This window comes from Cricetulus griseus, chromosome 7 (genome assembly GCF_003668045.3).
Source record: "Cricetulus griseus strain 17A/GY chromosome 7, alternate assembly CriGri-PICRH-1.0, whole genome shotgun sequence".
Lineage (NCBI taxonomy): Eukaryota > Metazoa > Chordata > Mammalia > Rodentia > Cricetidae > Cricetulus > Cricetulus griseus.
The window spans coordinates 120,531,775-120,548,193 of NC_048600.1; the positions used below are offsets into that span (position 1 = coordinate 120,531,775).

At 43.4% G+C, this 16,419-nt stretch overlaps 1 protein-coding gene across 6 annotated transcripts in view; it reads left to right on the forward strand.

Annotated features, from left to right (window-relative positions):
• Positions 1-388: 388 nt before the first annotated feature.
• Positions 389-16,419, forward strand: part of Helz (helicase with zinc finger) — a 128,380-nt gene continuing 112,349 nt past the window's right edge. For 3 of the 6 annotated variants that reach the window (XM_027425844.2, XM_027425849.2, XM_027425847.2), the window contains exons 1-3: positions 389-473; positions 1,812-1,867; positions 8,544-8,600. The gene's annotated coding sequence lies outside the window, so the exon portion shown is untranslated. Of the gene's footprint in view, positions 474-1,811; positions 1,868-4,881; positions 4,919-8,543; positions 8,601-16,419 lie in introns of those variants that run through there. The other 3 variants (XM_027425846.2, XM_027425845.2, XM_035448341.1) reach the window with 3 other exon arrangements.

Sequence of the window (16,419 nt, forward strand, 5' to 3'; positions counted from 1 at the left end):
AGCCGTGCTCATGCTTGCGTCTTTGCATCCCTGCATGCATCCATGCATCCGCCAGCGGCTCGCACGCCACCCGCGCCCAGGACACCCCGCGGTGATTGAATGCAGAAGTGGGGCGTCTGCGTGCCAGGGCAGGATCGCGGCGGGGCAGACAGCAGCTCGAGTCGGGGGTAGGGGGAGACCCGGGCAGGGAGAAAAGAGAGCACCCCAAAGGCACAGTTGGAAATCCCGGGGCGCGCGCTCGGGGGAGGGGGGGGATATGTTCCCCGCGAAGTCCCGCAGGCGCTGAAGGGGGCCGGGCGGGCCTCTGGGGCCAACTTTCCGGAGGGAGGTGCGGCCGGAGGGGGCGGCGCCGGCGGCAGGAGGCGGGAGTCGGGGGCCGAGGGGGGGAGTCACTTTAAAGGCTCTTTCTTACCCATAATGCTTTGTGGGGACGTTGACAAGTGGATCCAAGATGGCGTAGAAAGTAATGACAGGTAAGTCCTGACTTCCCCGTTCTCCGCTGCCCGGGTCGCTTCAGGAGCCTCCAGAGCCATCCGGGAAGAGGCCTGGACTCCCCTCGGGCGCTCCGGGCCCCGGACAGCGCGGCCCCGGGGACAGCGGGGGGTCCCGACGGCCGGCGGCAGGGCCTGGGGAGCGGGGCTCTCTCTGAGGCGAGGCCCGGACGCTGGAGCTGTTTACTGCTCCTTCCCCTCCTCAGTCTCCTTTCCCTTCCGCTGGGGGGCTGAGGCGCCAGCCGTCCAGGCGGCGACCCGGGGGTCCGTGCACACGCCCGAGGTTCGGGGCGACCCGGGAGCCCGCGCGAGGGTGCTCGGGCACGGGCCGCCCCGGAGTCCCCGCACGCCCAGCGCCCCCGGGGTCGCGGCTTAGGGTGGGGAGCGGGCGGCCTCCCAAGCCGCGCGCGGTGCAGCCCTCCGGGTTAGCACTTCCACCTGGGGTGGGGCGGCGACCCCGGGGAAGGGGACACTACGAAAAGTGGGTCAGGGGGGCGCCCCAGAGCCCATGATTCACTGTGGTCCCCCCTCTCCCCGCCCCCCTCCTGGGACGTGCGTGGCCCGTGAGCACATCTACGAAAACAAAACCACTATCTCTTCTTCCTGGAGAAAGTGGCCTCCAAAGGCCGGCTTCTCTCTCTCTCTCTCTCTGCCTCTGTGTGTGTGTCTCTCTCTCCCTCTTTCCAAGGGCTGGGACGCCCAGTCTTGGGAACTTTGATTTCTCTTCCCCAAACAATTTGAGTCTTGTGCCCCCTGGGCTTTGCAGAGGGTCCTTTCAGACAGGGCTGGAAGCCAGAGTCTTCAGATTCCTTTTGGGTTGGGAACCTTGTAAGTTTTTGTTGAACTCAGAAATTGGCATTCTTTCTCCCTTGCAAACTACACTTTTCAGGCAAGCCATTAATATAATCAAAAGTGTAGCTCCAGAGATAGTGGATTCCCGGAGCAGGGGAAGAAGGGAGACGTTATCTGGCCTAGTTTGTTCTTGGTTTTGCCCTCTTCACTCATATGCATAGCCTTTCCCCCATCCTTTACTTTTCCTCCCCCTTTTATTTTTGAAAGCAAGATTAATCAGTGCTGAAAAGATGACTTTATTATGTTTAAGATTTAAGAACATTTGTAATCTGTTACTGAAAGAAAATATTTTCAATTTTAGGTAAAAGAAACAGTCCTCCTCCTCCAAAGCTTCATACTGTACAATTTTTGTTAACTTTTTCCACTTGATATCTCCATGTTCTTTTACCTCAGGGTGATAAAATGTTTGCTACTGATAATGCCTCCAACTGGTATTGTATAGATATTCTGCTTTTCTGTTTGCCCCAGGAATTGGATGAAGTAATTGATCACTAATGAACTACCGTGCTGGTGAGATGGGCAAGGTGAGACTGAAGTTAAAAACTATGCCCTGTTTTCCCTCTTTATTGTCACCAACTCAAGGGTAAGACAGCCGCTACTTTCCAAGCAGATCAGTCAGCCAATTGGGATACAGGCAGGGATAGAGTTAGCAAAGTTGTACCGTCCTTTTTAGTGGCTCCAATTTATTCACACATAGTAGAGCTTGTCTAGAGCCAAATGTTATTTGTGGCTATCCTTGATCAGTGTCTTCTCCAGGAGTAATTATAGTTTGCCTCTTCAAATTTCCTTGTGTAACTTTAATTGGATGGTCTGGTTTTTATCTGTTTTGATGTCCACACTGAGTATAAGCACTTGAGTAGATAAAGTTCACACACCCACAGTTTGTGGGACTTTTGGGAAGAAAGACTGTTTCCATTGGAAATAATAATTTTCAGCAAGCAAATCACTTCTGTTATTATTTTTGAATTTAGTTTTTTTGTTTTGTGGTGCTGGTATATACGAGACCTGTGTGTTTACACGTAGTAGACAAGTGCAGAATGATTGAGCTACATCCCCAGCCCCTTTTATTTTCTGAAAAACTGAATAGTAAATGTCAGATAGAACTTTGAAACAGAAATGATAGTGTTAAATTCTGTGTTGCTTATTGGGGATGTGACTACTCTGTCATCATTTCTGGTTCTATATGGTGTGTAAGTTCAAATTATTGTTTATCCCATGGACTTTTTTTTTTCTGGACCGGTCTTTACTACTGACCTTGATCCCAAGTGCTGGGATGCTACCATGCCTGGCTTACTGACGTGGATTTAAAGGACTTATATGTTAGTGAACAGTTTGTACCGTGTACCAGGGAGAAGAAATAAGCTTGCTGTTTATAGTTTTCAACCAGTTTCTCAAATTAAGATACCTCTGGTTGCTTTAGAACAGTAGTTCTCAACCTGTGGGTCCAGATCCCTGTGGGGGTCCAGATCCCTGTGGGGGTCCAGATCCCTGTGGGGGTGCAGATCCCTGTGGGGGTCCAGATCCCTGTGGGGGTGCAGATCCCTGTGGGGTGCATAACAGATATCCTACATGTCAGATATTTACATTACAGTTCCTAACAGTAGCAAAATTAGTGCTATGAAGTAGCAATGAAATAATACTGTTTTTGAGACAGGGTTTCTCTGTGGCTTTGGAGTCTGCCCCGGAACTTACTCTATAGACTAGGCTGGCCTTGACCTTCCAGAGAACAGCCTGCCTCTGCCTCCTGAGTCCTGAGATTAAAGTGTGTGCCACTGATGCTTAGCTTTTTTGGGCAGGGGCAATGAAATAATTTTATGGTTGGGATTGCCACAACATGAGGAACTGTATTAAGGGTTGCCCCATTAGGAAGGTTGAGAGCTACTGTTGTAGGAAAATAATAACTATGGCCAATTGATTTATTGCAGATTTGTTTATTATTTTAACCCCTTAACATATTTGGCTATCTAGATTTTGAAATACAAACTTTTCATATTACATTTTTTATTTTTTTTAAAGAATAAGCTGTGTTCCCCAATCCCTCAAGATTGATGCATATAGTTGATAGTTTGCCTTTGAAATGCAACAAAAGGAGTATGGACTTGGGAAAGGGAAGTGGACATAGACCAAGATTCTTTTAGCACATAACACTTCTATTTGTGTTGAAACACAGCTGAGCTTATTTTAATTTTAATTTTTGGCAGAGCAAGTACAGACTTTTTTTTTTTTTTGGTTTTTCAAGATAGGGTTTCTCTGTGTAGCTTTGGAGCCTATCCTGGCACTCACTCTGGAGACCAGGATAGCCTCGAACTCACAGAGATCCGCGTGCCTCTGCCTCCTGAGTGCTGGGATTAAAGGCGTGCGCCACCAATGCCCGGCTGCAAGTACAGACTTTTAAATTTATTTTGATTATGTGGATGGAGGCATATTCTTGTCTTAGACCTCCCAGTTGTAACTCTTCCTCTTGTCTTGTTTGGAATCCATAGGTAATTTTGTGGCCAGGAGCCAACTATCTGCTCCTTTTTTTTTTTTTTTAAAGTTATATTTATTTATTATGTATGCAACATTCTGCCTCCATATATGCCTGCATGCCAGAAGAGGGCACCATATCTCATTACAGATGGTTGTGAGCCACCATGTGGTTGCTGGGAATTGAACTCAGGATCTCTGGAAGAATAGCCAGTGCTCTTAACCTCTGAGCCATCTCTCCAGCCCCAACTATCTGCTCTTGTTCCCAGAAATGTCCTCACTTGTAGCCCAAAAATTAAGTATTTAGGAGTAGATAATCTTGTGGAGCTACTGTTCCTTAGCCTGACATTCTTCAGTTTCCATTCAAGCAGACAAGTGTTGTTACTCTCTTCAAAGTGAAGCTAGTGGTTGGCCATCAAGAAACTTGTTACATGAAGTTGTTTATGTTTTTGCAGATAGGGTTTCTCTGCATAGCCCTGGCTGTCTTGGCACTTGCTCTGTAGACCAGGTTGGCCTCAAACTCACAGAGATCCACCTGCCTCTGTCTCTCAAGTGTTGGAGTTAAAGGCGTGCGCCACCACCACTGTCAGCTACAGGAAGTATTCTAAAATGGGAAATACTATAGTGTCAAAGGTTACACTAGAGTAGAATCTGTCTTTGAACTGAGTAAATACAAGGCTGCTTAGTCTGTCTTTTGGCTGGTAAGCTAGGGCACTGTTTTCAGATAAGGTTGGATTTTTGGAGTAGTCAGTTAATATAGTCTGGCACCTCTTTTAGCTGGTAAATTTGCCTTTTGTCATTGTTAGTAAGAAATTTTATCTTCATACAGCTTAAATGGATCCAGTCATCATTGTCTTTAAAGTTTCTATAGATACATGGACTGTACAGTTTTCAATGGCTAAGAAAAAAAATGCTAAAAAACAGAAGTCATTCCTGCCTCTGAAGGGCCTTGTGAAACTTAAGTCTGCAGCATGTGCTCTGGAGAGATGGCTCAGTCATTAAATGCACTTGCTCTTGCAGAGGCTCTTGGTTCAGTTCCCAGCATCTATGACCACTTACAACTGTCTGTTCCAGGGGATACAGCACCCTCTCTGACCTCTGGGCACCAGGTGTGTATGTGGCATACAGACATACATATAGGCAAAACACTCATACACATGAAATAAAAATGACTCGAAAGAAATGTAAAAAGTTTAACGTTTTTCATGAAAAGCTGAGACTAGTATAGAGGGACCCTCAGGGAAGTTGACTAAATCTGCTCCTGTGTTCTCTGTTTGAGAAGTAGACTTGACAGTAACACTGAATGTAAATCAGCCTCTAATTGTCTGTCACTCACTGTAGAAGATCCAAATGCAGGCCAAGTGCAAGCAATCCAGTTCTTAGGGTTGTTTATTTTCATAAACCTAGGTAAACATACTTGCAAATGTAATTGTTTTGCTAAGTAGTATTTTGAAATGTTTTCTAGAAGAGAAGTGTAACATGGAGAGAGTGCCACATCAGCTTTCCTGTCTCTTTGGGGCATTGGTGTGTCAGGGTTACTTGTGTAGCATGAGCTAGCAGCACAGAGTACTTCTCCTGTCACATCGGGGTGGCTGATGTGACATAACACTTACGTCCTGAATCTGATAGTTAGCATTCCTCTTTTTAAGACTATCACTGATACAGAATATACATGTCAAGTACACTTTGAGTTTCCTGAGAGAAACTGAAAGTTTCCAATTTAAGTCAAAAGTCTTATCAACTTTGTATGCTTGTAACCATTCTGGGTCAGCTCTTTTTTTTTTTTTTTTTAATTTAAATTCTTTAATTGTTACTCATATTTACATATCTATCCCTCCCATTCCCTCGCCCTCCCATCCTCCCATGTTCCCCCACCAACCCCCCCAGCCCATCCCCAAACTCCTCCCCAGGGATAGTGAGGCCCTCTACCAAGGACCTTCAAAGTCTGTCATATTGTTTGGGGGACTAGGAATTTGTCTAGTTTTTGAATAAAAAAACCTGGCTTATCTCGTATGTATGTATGTGTGTATGTATGTATGTATGTATGTATGTATGTATGTATGAGAATGTATATTCGCACATACACATATCTAATTAAAAGGTTTTTTTTCTAATTAAAAGTTTTTAATGTTTGTGTATGCCTGTGCATGCATGCATGTGTGGAGGTCAAAGGGCAATTTTGTGGAGTTGACTCCCTCCTCCCATCTTCACTTGATCTATAGATTGAACTCGAGTGTCAGGCTTGTGCCTTTGCCCACTGAGCCACCTCTCCTGTCCTCATCACATTTTTGGACTGATCCACTCTGAAGTGTGAATGATTGTGAGTTTTATTTCTGTGCTGCATTTTCAGTTTTCTTATCACATCGGAATTTGCTTTTTCACTCCTTTGTGGAAACTATACCTTATGTTGGAAAGATTCTTGCAAACACAGCCTGTCAGGTATATTTATAAATAATATAGTTTGAAAAGTTACACAAAAATCATGCATCCATATGGTAAGTTAAATTGAGCAATACTTGAGTATAAACAAAGAAAAATTAAGAATGGGGCTGGGCAGTGGTGGTACACGCCTTTAATCCCAGCACTTTAATCCCAGGCAGAGGCAGGCAGATCTCTGTGTGTTTGAGGCCAGCCTGGTCTACAGATCGAGTTCCAGGACAAGCTCCAAAGCTACAGAGAAACCCTTTCTGAATGGGGCTGGAGAGATGGCTCAGTATGTAAGATAGAACATTTTTGTGCCCAGCACCCACACTGGGTGGCTCACAACTAGCTGTAACTTCAGGTCTTCTCTAGCTTCTGTAGTACTTGAACACGTGTGCCATTTCAACACACATATACATTTAAAAATCTATAAATGAATGTATATACACAAACATATTCACATACCTCCCGCCCAATACATTAAAAAGAAAAAGGTTAAAAACAAATACCCCTCTCTCCCAAGCCCCTGGTTCCCCTCTGTCTTCCTCTTCTGCATGGCCTTGGTAAACAGCTGGGTGTCATTTAGGTTTTGGAAGACCCCTCTGATCCTGGCTATAGTAGAAGTAGAGTGAGAAATCCAGAAGGCATGGCTGTTGAACTAGACACTGGCTGCCTATTCTGATGTCCTGTGACTAAATGTTAGTGACAACCTACTGTCAAACTGTTAAATGTTTAGACAATGAGTCTTGAGGTCAGGCTGGGTAAGTTTTGATTTTGTTCATCTTTTATTTTTAGATTTATTTATTTATTTATTTATTTGTGTTTTGAGACAAGGTCTCTATATTGCCCTGGCTGTCCTGGAACTTACTCTGTACACCAGACAGGCCTCTCACAGAGATCCTGCCTCTGCCTCCTTAGTGCTGGGAGTAAAGGTGTATGTACTATGCCCTACTGCCATTGTTGGATTTTTTCTTTTCTTCTTTCACATGCTGTAGTGTTTTGCCTGCATGTATGTCTGTATGAGTGTGTCAGATCCCGTAGAAATGGAGTTAGAGACAGCTGTGATCTGCCATGTGGGTGCTGGGAACTGAACCTGGGTCCTCTTAACTACTGAGCCATCTATCTAGTCCCACTGTTGTTGTGTTCTATGATAAACTTCCCCATATGTTTACTGTGGACTTTTTATAACCTGCCATCCCCAATTCTCTAGCATTTTACAAGACAGTTACTTCCATTTTGGGAAGGTAGAAATTGACTAACAATAGTAAAAGAACAGTTGAATGGTGGACTGGTGTTCTTTCTGGAAAGCTTTGTTCTTTATCTCCGTTTAGTTTTATTTTCTCATTTTTTTTTCCTTTCAGTTTTGTGTAGCCCAGGGTTGCTTTGAACTATGTAATTGAGGATAACCTTAAACTTTTTCAAATAAAAATTTTAGATTTATTTTATTTCATGTATATTGAATGTCTGTATGTACGTATACTACATGCATGTCTGGTACACTTGGAGTCAGAAGAGGGCTCTGGGCTCCCTGGAATTGGAGTTAGAGATTTACATGTAGGTACTGGGAATTGAATCCTGATCCTCTAAAAGAACAAGTGCCAAACCGTCTTTCCATCTCCGCTTTGATTTTTTTTTTTTTTTTTTTTTTTTTTTTTTGTGGGGAGTGTTTTGAGATAGTGTTTTTCTGTGTAGCTTTGGAGCCTATCCTGGAACTCACTCTGTAGACCAGGCTGGCCTCGAACTCAGATCCACCTGCCTCTGCCTCCTGAGTGCTGGGATGAGGGTGTATACCTCCACTGCCAGGCTTTCAACTTTGAACTTTTGATGGTCCTGCCCATTTCTTAGGTTCTGGGGTTATACACATGTGTCATCATGCCAGTTCTGGGTATTGAACTGAGGACTTATGAATGCTAGGCAAGCACTCTTCTCCATAACTTTCTCATTTTCCAGATGAGGGAATGTAGGCCAAGAGAAACTGACGACTTGCCCCAGGTTATGAAGGTCAGTCGTGGTAGTATACCTAGAAGCTTGTGTCAGGGCTTTGGTCCATGGAGAGATCTCCTATATCTGATTGTGTTACTGTGGACAAAAACGCCAGATGCTGTGCATAGTAGATACAGATACTTCTGGAATGATACATGGATCGTGTCTATGTTCATTGTGTATTTTTTGGAGAGAGTGTTTTGGTGTATGGCCCAGGCTGACCTCAAATCCAAGATTCTCCTGCCCTAGTCTTTCCAGTACTGGGATTACAGGTGTGTGCCACCACATCTGGCAATCTGTGATATTTAAAGGCTTTTTTCTCTCTTTCAGAAATTATAAAGAGCTCTGATGGGCTATTTGGGTGATACCCAGTGCAGTGAACTGCAGGTGAGTATAGATGGCTTAGAAGAGCATTATGAAGGAGGGAAAAAAAAAAAAGAACCTCAGTAATATCATAAGAAGGGACAAGAGAGACATTATCCTGTTACTTTTATTAATTTTTTAATATACAAATTAATGGGTTTCATTGTGATATATATTTTCATCGTGATAGTTTTATACATATGTTTAATTGTACCTTGGCCATGTTTGGAGACTTCACCTTGACAAGAATGTCTGGCTAGAAAAGATGTGGTGAGACGAGGCAGAATGGGCTGGCTGAAGTAGGCAGTCTGGGGCTGTGGGACCTAACCAAGCTGGCTGCTTCAGCACCAGTTGGACAAAGCCAACTCAAGGCACTGCCTGCTGCTGTGTTTGACTAGTATGGAGAGATCAGGGGCAGTTTGAGGGGAGGTTCTTCTTACACTTTGTTTCTGAGACTCAGTTTATCTTGTGATGAAACTGGGCGGGATGTGCCGTCAGCCTCTTTGTGAGTGTTCTTAAGTGCTAATCATCTTGTGTTCTGATGGCTAAACACTAAGCTGCTTTCTACTCTTTATGCTGGGGTATGGATGACTATGCATATGCATACATATATACGCTTGTATAAAATACATAGTGTATATTATGTACATGACCAGTTTGGAGGACTTAAATACTGGGAATATTTCAGTAGAAGCAAAAGGTGAGACTTTGTCCCTAAGGGTTATACTATACGGCCTTTACTTACACCATCAGACCTTCGGATTACTTACATTTTCTGAAATGCCTACCAACTAAAGAGAGTTAGCCAATTTTCTTAGTCTATTCTCTTGGACTTTGTTAACATAGATCTGAGTTCAAGGACAGCTTGGTCTACAGAGTAAGTTCCAGGACAGATTCTAAAGCTAAACATAGTAACCCTGTCTCGAAAACCCAAAAAACTAAAAAACAAAAACAATCTAATAAATTAATCCAACACTAGAAAGGCTGAGGCAGGAGGATTGACCCTGTTTCAAAAGAAAGAAAAAAGGGAAACTGAGGTGGAGGTAGCCATGGTATGGTCGTCCTGGCCAGGAGTGCACACAATTCTCTGTTAGTGCCCAGCAGAGGGGTGGGTGGTTGTGTTCTGAGGACCTAGCTCCCAGTCTCAGACACTTGTTTGCTGGGTGTATTAGAGCTTTCTTTTTGTTTTACATTTATCTTGTTTATTATGTTTGTGTTTCTGTGTGTGTGTGTACGTGCACAGTGTGTGTACATATTTGTGTGGGGGTGGCCACAGAGGCCAGAAGAGAACCTGAGTGACAGATTCCTTGCCTGGAGTTACAGGCACCTGTGAGCCACCTGGCCTGGGCACTGGGACCAGAACTCTGGTCCTTTGTAAGAGCAGTGCATGTTCTTAACTGATGAGCCATCTTTTCAGCCCCTGGAACTCTCTTTTTCTTCATTTATCCTTCTCTCATACAATACATCCTGACTGCAACCTCCCCTCCCTCCACTTCTCCCACCCACTCTCTCCTACCACTCTTGCACCCCAAGATCCACTGCTCATCTGTTTCCCTTTAGAAGAGAACAGGTCTCCTAGGGATATCAACCAAACATGGTGCAACAAATTACAGTAAAACTAGGCACAAACCCTCATCAATGCTGGACAAGGCATCCCAGGAGGAGGAAAAGGGTCCTAAGAGCAGGTGTCAGAGTCAGAGACACCCCGACCCCCACTGTTAGGAATCCCACAGAGACCCCAAGCTAACAACAACATACATGCAGAGGACCTGGTGCAGACCCATGCAGGCTCCATGACTGCTGCTTCAGTCTCTGAGCTCCTATGAGTCCTGCTTAGTTGAGTCTGTTGGCTCTGCTCTCCTGGTATCCTTGAGCCCTCTGGCACCTGCAATCCTTCCTTCCCTTCCCTGAGTTCCGCCTAGTGTTTGGCTATGGGTCTCTGCATCTGTTCCCATCAGCTGCTGGAGGAAGCTAGGCACCGGTCTACTTTAAATTATGATATTAATAATTTGATACTTTAAAACTTATTAGATGTTGATAAACATTTCATCTTATAAATTTCATAATTTAAGCCGAGCATGGTGGTGCATGTTTTAATCCTAGCACTTGGGGGCAAAGGATGACAGATTTGTGAGTTCAAGTCTAGCTTGGTTTACAGGACAGCCAAGGCTAGACCAAAAAAAAAAAAAAACCCTCTAAAATGGGGGGAGATTTTTTTACAATTTTAATTTATACATGGAATGCTTGCTTGCAAAAATAATTTAATCCAATTTACACTGATTTCAGATACTCTATGTAGCCTCGGATGACCTGGAATTCATCTCCTGAGTACAGGTTGTAGTTACCGCACCAGTTAATGTGGTATGGGAACTGAGCCCAGTGCGTGATAGAAAAACACTCTCCCAACTGAACTGCATGGCCAAGTTTATATATGTCTGTCTTTTGCATTAGTTATTTATGTTTCTGGATGATTTTTCAGTTAGTCAGCTTTAAAAAAGATGTATGTATGTATGTATGTATGTATGTATGTATGTATGTGAGTGCTCTGTTTGCATATAAACCTACACTCCTGAAGAGGGCATTGGATTCCACTATAGGTGGTTGTGAGCTACCGTGTGGTTACACACATGTATATCTTCTGACTATGTTTAGGATAAATTTTGGAGTATGCTATTATGTTAAAGGATATTTATGTTAATGAATGTTTTTATGGATTTTGATGTGTGTTGTTTTACTGTGGCACCAGGATGTCACGCCAATTTGTACTGCTAGCAAATACAGATTTTCTTGTGGCACTGTAAATTGGATAGAACTCCATGTTCCTGTAAACATTTTCATCTGATTTAGCAGTATAAAAGGCTCTTGTATCTCATTGACCTTTAATGTTGTGTTTAACTATTTGAGTCATCTTTGTCTTTTTCTATTGCATTGTTATATAATCAAAACTGATGTGGGCTTTGCATGGTAAGGCAAGTATAACCAGCTAATGGATAATTGTTAGGAAGACAGCCAGACCGAGCTCAGTGAAAAAGCTTGAGGTGAGGATATAGTCTGAGTGGTAAGTGATATTGGGGATTGTGGCTGAAGGGGGATAGTTAGTTGGTGATTCCAAGATCCACCTTAGCAAGTGTGTATTGGACATAACTGTAGCCAGAGCTTTTCTGTCCTGCCTGCCAGCCCTGCAGCCGCTTACAAAATAATCACTCGGGCTTACTATTAATTATAATTGTGTGGCCGATGGCTCAGGCTTATTACTAGCAAACTCTTACATTTAAATTAACCCATTTCTATTAATCTATGGATTGCCACATGATTATGGCATAACCTTATTTTCCACATGTTTTGCTTCCTCTGCTGCTGCTAGCGTCTTCTCTTGTCTCTTCCTTCTTTCTCCCTCCATCTCTGCTTGGATTTCCCACCCAGCTATATTCTGTCCTGCCATATCATCAACCAGTTCTTGAACACATTTGCAGAGTACAGAAGGACATCCCACATCACATATCTACAACAGGGTTGTGCCACCTGAGTACTTTATTTATCTGGAAGGTATATACTGGGGTGAAGGAGGAGTCTGCTTGAGGCTTACTCATTTGGGGCTCCGGCTTCTGATGTGATGTCCCTTGTGGTTGAGAATACCACTATGGTAGGATATCCCTAACTCATTCATGGCATGTCTGTGCCTCAGCACACTCTTTGAGAAACTCTGTTCTAAGAAATAGAAGCAAAAGGAAAATGTAGTTCCTTCTAGAGAGGAGCTAACTGTCTTGTAAAGAGAATACAGGTAACAAGAATGGAAAGAACAAATACAGATGAAGTGCTTAGGGACTTGGTGGGGGAATGACCTAGCCCTCTTGGGATATCAGGGGACAGTCTAGCCTGAAGGGGTGCATGTAAGTCACATGGAGATGAGAAATTGAAAGAAGAGAGTGTAGAAGGAACCCTGGGTTAGAGTGGACATGGTGGGCGGGGCTTGAAACTGCATCCTAATTCCATGGGTCTGGGTTAGTAGTGGAGTGAAGCAGAAGGTGATGCTGCCCCTGATCAGGATTGTGTGAGGGAATCAGCTAAAGGAAGGGTGCTGAGGGCTTGAACTAAGTTGGTGGTTTTAGAAGGCAGTAGGGTGTAAGAAGTATAGCGAGATTGCTGGTGTTGTGGTGACTGCTAGTGACAGAGGGCACTTTTAATCACTGAGCCATCACTCCAGCTCCTGGTCTTCTTAAATTTATTAAGGAAGACTGAGAAAGAACCCAAGGGGTAGGAGCTACAAAGGAGGAAGACAAATACCCTAAGTCAAGGCAAGGAGGAGCACCTGCAGAATTCCTTCTTGCTTCAGCTTTGTGTTTTGCTAAGTATCTTGAGATGCTAAGCCCTTTTATTTTTGCCACAATAAAACTTGTTCCTTGGGCTGGAGAGGTGACTCAGGCATTAAGAGCACTGGCTGTTCTTCCAGAGGTCCTGAGTTCACTTCCCAGCAACCACATGGTGGCTCACAACCACCTTGAATGAGATCCGGTGCCCTCTGCTGGCATGCAGGCAGAAGACTGTATAGACTGCATACATAATAAATAAATAAATAAAATCTTTAAAAAAAAAAAAACAACAAAAAAAAAAAAAACAAAAAAAACTTGTTCCTTGTTGAAAATTATAAAGTGCAGATGAATTAAGAGAAACTACAACTTTACCACCCAGACCTTCCCATTTTAATTTTTTTGTTTGTTTGTTTTTGAGACAGGGTTTCTCTGTGTAGCTGTGGCTGTCCTGGGACTTGCTCTGTAGACCACATCAGGACCACTGGGGGCTGGGCATGTTTTTTTGAGACAGGTATTCTCTATGTAGCCCCAACTGTCATTCACTCTAGGTTGGCCTTGAACTCACAGAGATCTGCCTGCCTCTGCCTCCCGAGAGCTGGGATTAGGGCAAGTGCCATCATGCCCTTCAGCACACTTGTTTTAATTATGGAGTTGGCTCTTTCATTTTGATTTGTTCACCTCAGCTGTTTTGAACTATAATTTAGTTGCATATCTATACAGATAATCTGAGAGGAAAAAAATGAAATACAAAGAAAGAGGTTTTATAACAGTGAACTTTAGAAATATTAGTAATACAGAAAGCAATTTCAGTGATAAATCCCCAGATTGGCTTCAAACTCATGATCTTCCTGCCGTACCCTCTTCAGCATTTGTCTACTGTTGTGTCCATCGTGGCCAGCTAGCTAGAAAGTTTGTTTTGTAGTAAAGTTTTCAGCTAGGCATGTTTGCATACCCCAATAATCCCAGCACTCAGGAGGCTGAGGCAGGAGGATCTGGAATTTGAAACCAGCCTGGGAGATGTAAGTTCCAGGTTATCGTGGGCCACAGACCTCCTCAGAATAAGCAGCCATCTCTGTTAGAATACATTCTTTAAAATAAAACCCCCAAACTGTGCATAATCTGTGTGGGTGTCTGTGCTACTGTGCTCAAGTGGAGGTCAAAGGTCAAAGGCCAGCTTTGAAGCTGCTCTCTGTTGTGCATTTATGTGGAAGCGGCCTTGCCAAGCTTTCAGCAGGTGCTTTACCCATGGAGCCATCTTGCCAGCCCTAGACATCCTTCTTAGTATGCTTCGCTTCCTTCTCAAGGTGGGTGCATTTTAATTGCATTTTGCCTGGTTTAGGAGGAGGCTCAAACTCTTTAGGAAATAATTTGGGATTATTGAAACGTAGATGGTGGCCACTAAAGGTGATATTGATTTTGAAGAATGAGCTAGGAAAAGTCAGGGATGGGTGAAAAAAAAAAAATCTCAATTTCAGCTTCTTAATTTTTTTTGAGATCGGGTTTCCCTGTGTAGCCGTGGCTGTCCTGGAGCTCAGTCTGTAGACCAGGCTGTTCCTGAACTCAGATCCAATGGTCTCTGCCTCCCAAGTGCTAGATTTAAAGGTGTGTGCCATCATTGCCCTACTCAATTTTAGCTCCTAAATTAAAAAAATATATAACTAGAATAGATCATTGAAGGTCTGTCAAGGTATTCTTTCATGTATTTAAAACATTTCTGCTACTGGGTAGTGGTGGTGGTATACACCTTTAATCCCAGCACTTGGAGTCAGAGGTAGGTGGATCTGTGTGAGTTCAAAGCCAACCTGGTCTATAGAGTGAATTTTATGACAGTTGGGGCTACATAGAGAAAACCTATCTCAAAAAACCAAAAATTTTTCCCCCTGTGGTCCTGATGTGGTTCATGCCAAGGCAGGAGGATTGCTGTGAGTTTCTACTGCCTGGGCTACATTATGAATTCTTGGCTACTCTGAGTTATGGCATATAAGAGCCTGTCTCAAATAAACATGTAAACATGAAAAATAAACCATTTTTCTTTGCTGTACTGAAATCCATTTGGAGTTTAGAAGCATTACCACTTTGAAAGAGGGAATTCACAGTGGAATATAGTTGATAGACTTGGTTTCTTCTAGTTTTCTCTCAGAGGCTTAGTCTTCTAATGCTTCTTGTATGTTTAGCAGTTAAAACTATTTTTTTTTTTTTTTACATTTATTATTGTGTGTGTGGGTGGATACGTCAGTGGACAATTTGCTGAGAATGTATGGGAACCAGTGCTCCTTCTACTGTCGATACAGGAGTAGAACTCAGATCCTCAGGCTTGGCAGCAGGCACCTCCTTCCTTCCTTCCTTCCTTCCTTCCTTCCTTCCTTCCTTCCTTCCTTCCTTCCTTCCTTCCTTCCTTCCGTGTATGTGTGTCTACACAATGATTTTGTGTTTTAGAGAAAAAGAGAAAAATGCAAGTCTAGCTGTATTCTAAGTACAGTACAATAAATACAATTTTGCTTTGCATGGTATTTTACCTGTGTATTCCATAGAACCATTACAGATTCCAGCTGGGGAAAACAGCCGATGTAGAAGCTAATACTCTGTTCTTCCCTATGGCTGGCATTCTTGTAACAACTGAATTCATACACGACAATTCTTGGAATGCCTGGTATTTGAGTTATCCTAGGTTATTTCTTTGGACAGTTCGCCTAAAACACTCACTAAATAATTTTAGTGAATGTGGTGGCTGGCCTGGTTATGTAAGATGGTAGTATCAGACAGATAAGTATTTTATATGGTCAGTATTTACAGATAAGTATTTTGCCTTCAAGGTGAAGATGTCAGAGGCTCATAATTCTATAGGAAGGAAGACTGGTTTGAGGAGGTCATTGCTTGCAGGGCAGGATGTCAGTTGGTCCAGAGAGGTTGGGAATAGTGCTGTGGGCAGGGTAGCAGTGTTGTCAGGGTCGACTGCACTTTAGGGATTGTGTGGTGCTGAGAAAGTTAGGTTGTGGCCAGATTGTGAGTGTCCCAGGTACTAGGAAATGAGATTAGGTGAGCATCTTGGAATCATGTGCTTCCCAGAGGAAGCATGACAGTTGTACCCAATAGTGGATTCCAGGTTGGGTTAGTCCCGATCCAGCTGTGTCTTGGCAGACCTCATGCTTTCTCTTGTGTCTGCCACACCCTGCCACTCAGGAGGTCATGTGGGTCAGTCTGGATTCCTTTCTGTGAAATAGCACATTGACTTTGTAGTATAGAGGATAAGAATGGAAATTCCACAGACAAAATAATGTATTAAGCAAATTATAGGCACATTGCTAGCTCAAAGTGTGGATTTCAATTTTTTTTAAATGTCTGTATTCTTTGTTTTGTGAAGAAACTGTAACACGATAAATAAATGACCCAAAGACAGATATTGGGGTTCAAGCTTCAAACTGGAGATCAGACAAGCAAAGCAGCCGGCCACTAGCTCTTCTACCTCAGCTCAGACCAAAGGGGGATCTCAGACTGCTCCCGAGATTCACTTACTGCTCCTGAGATTCACTCAC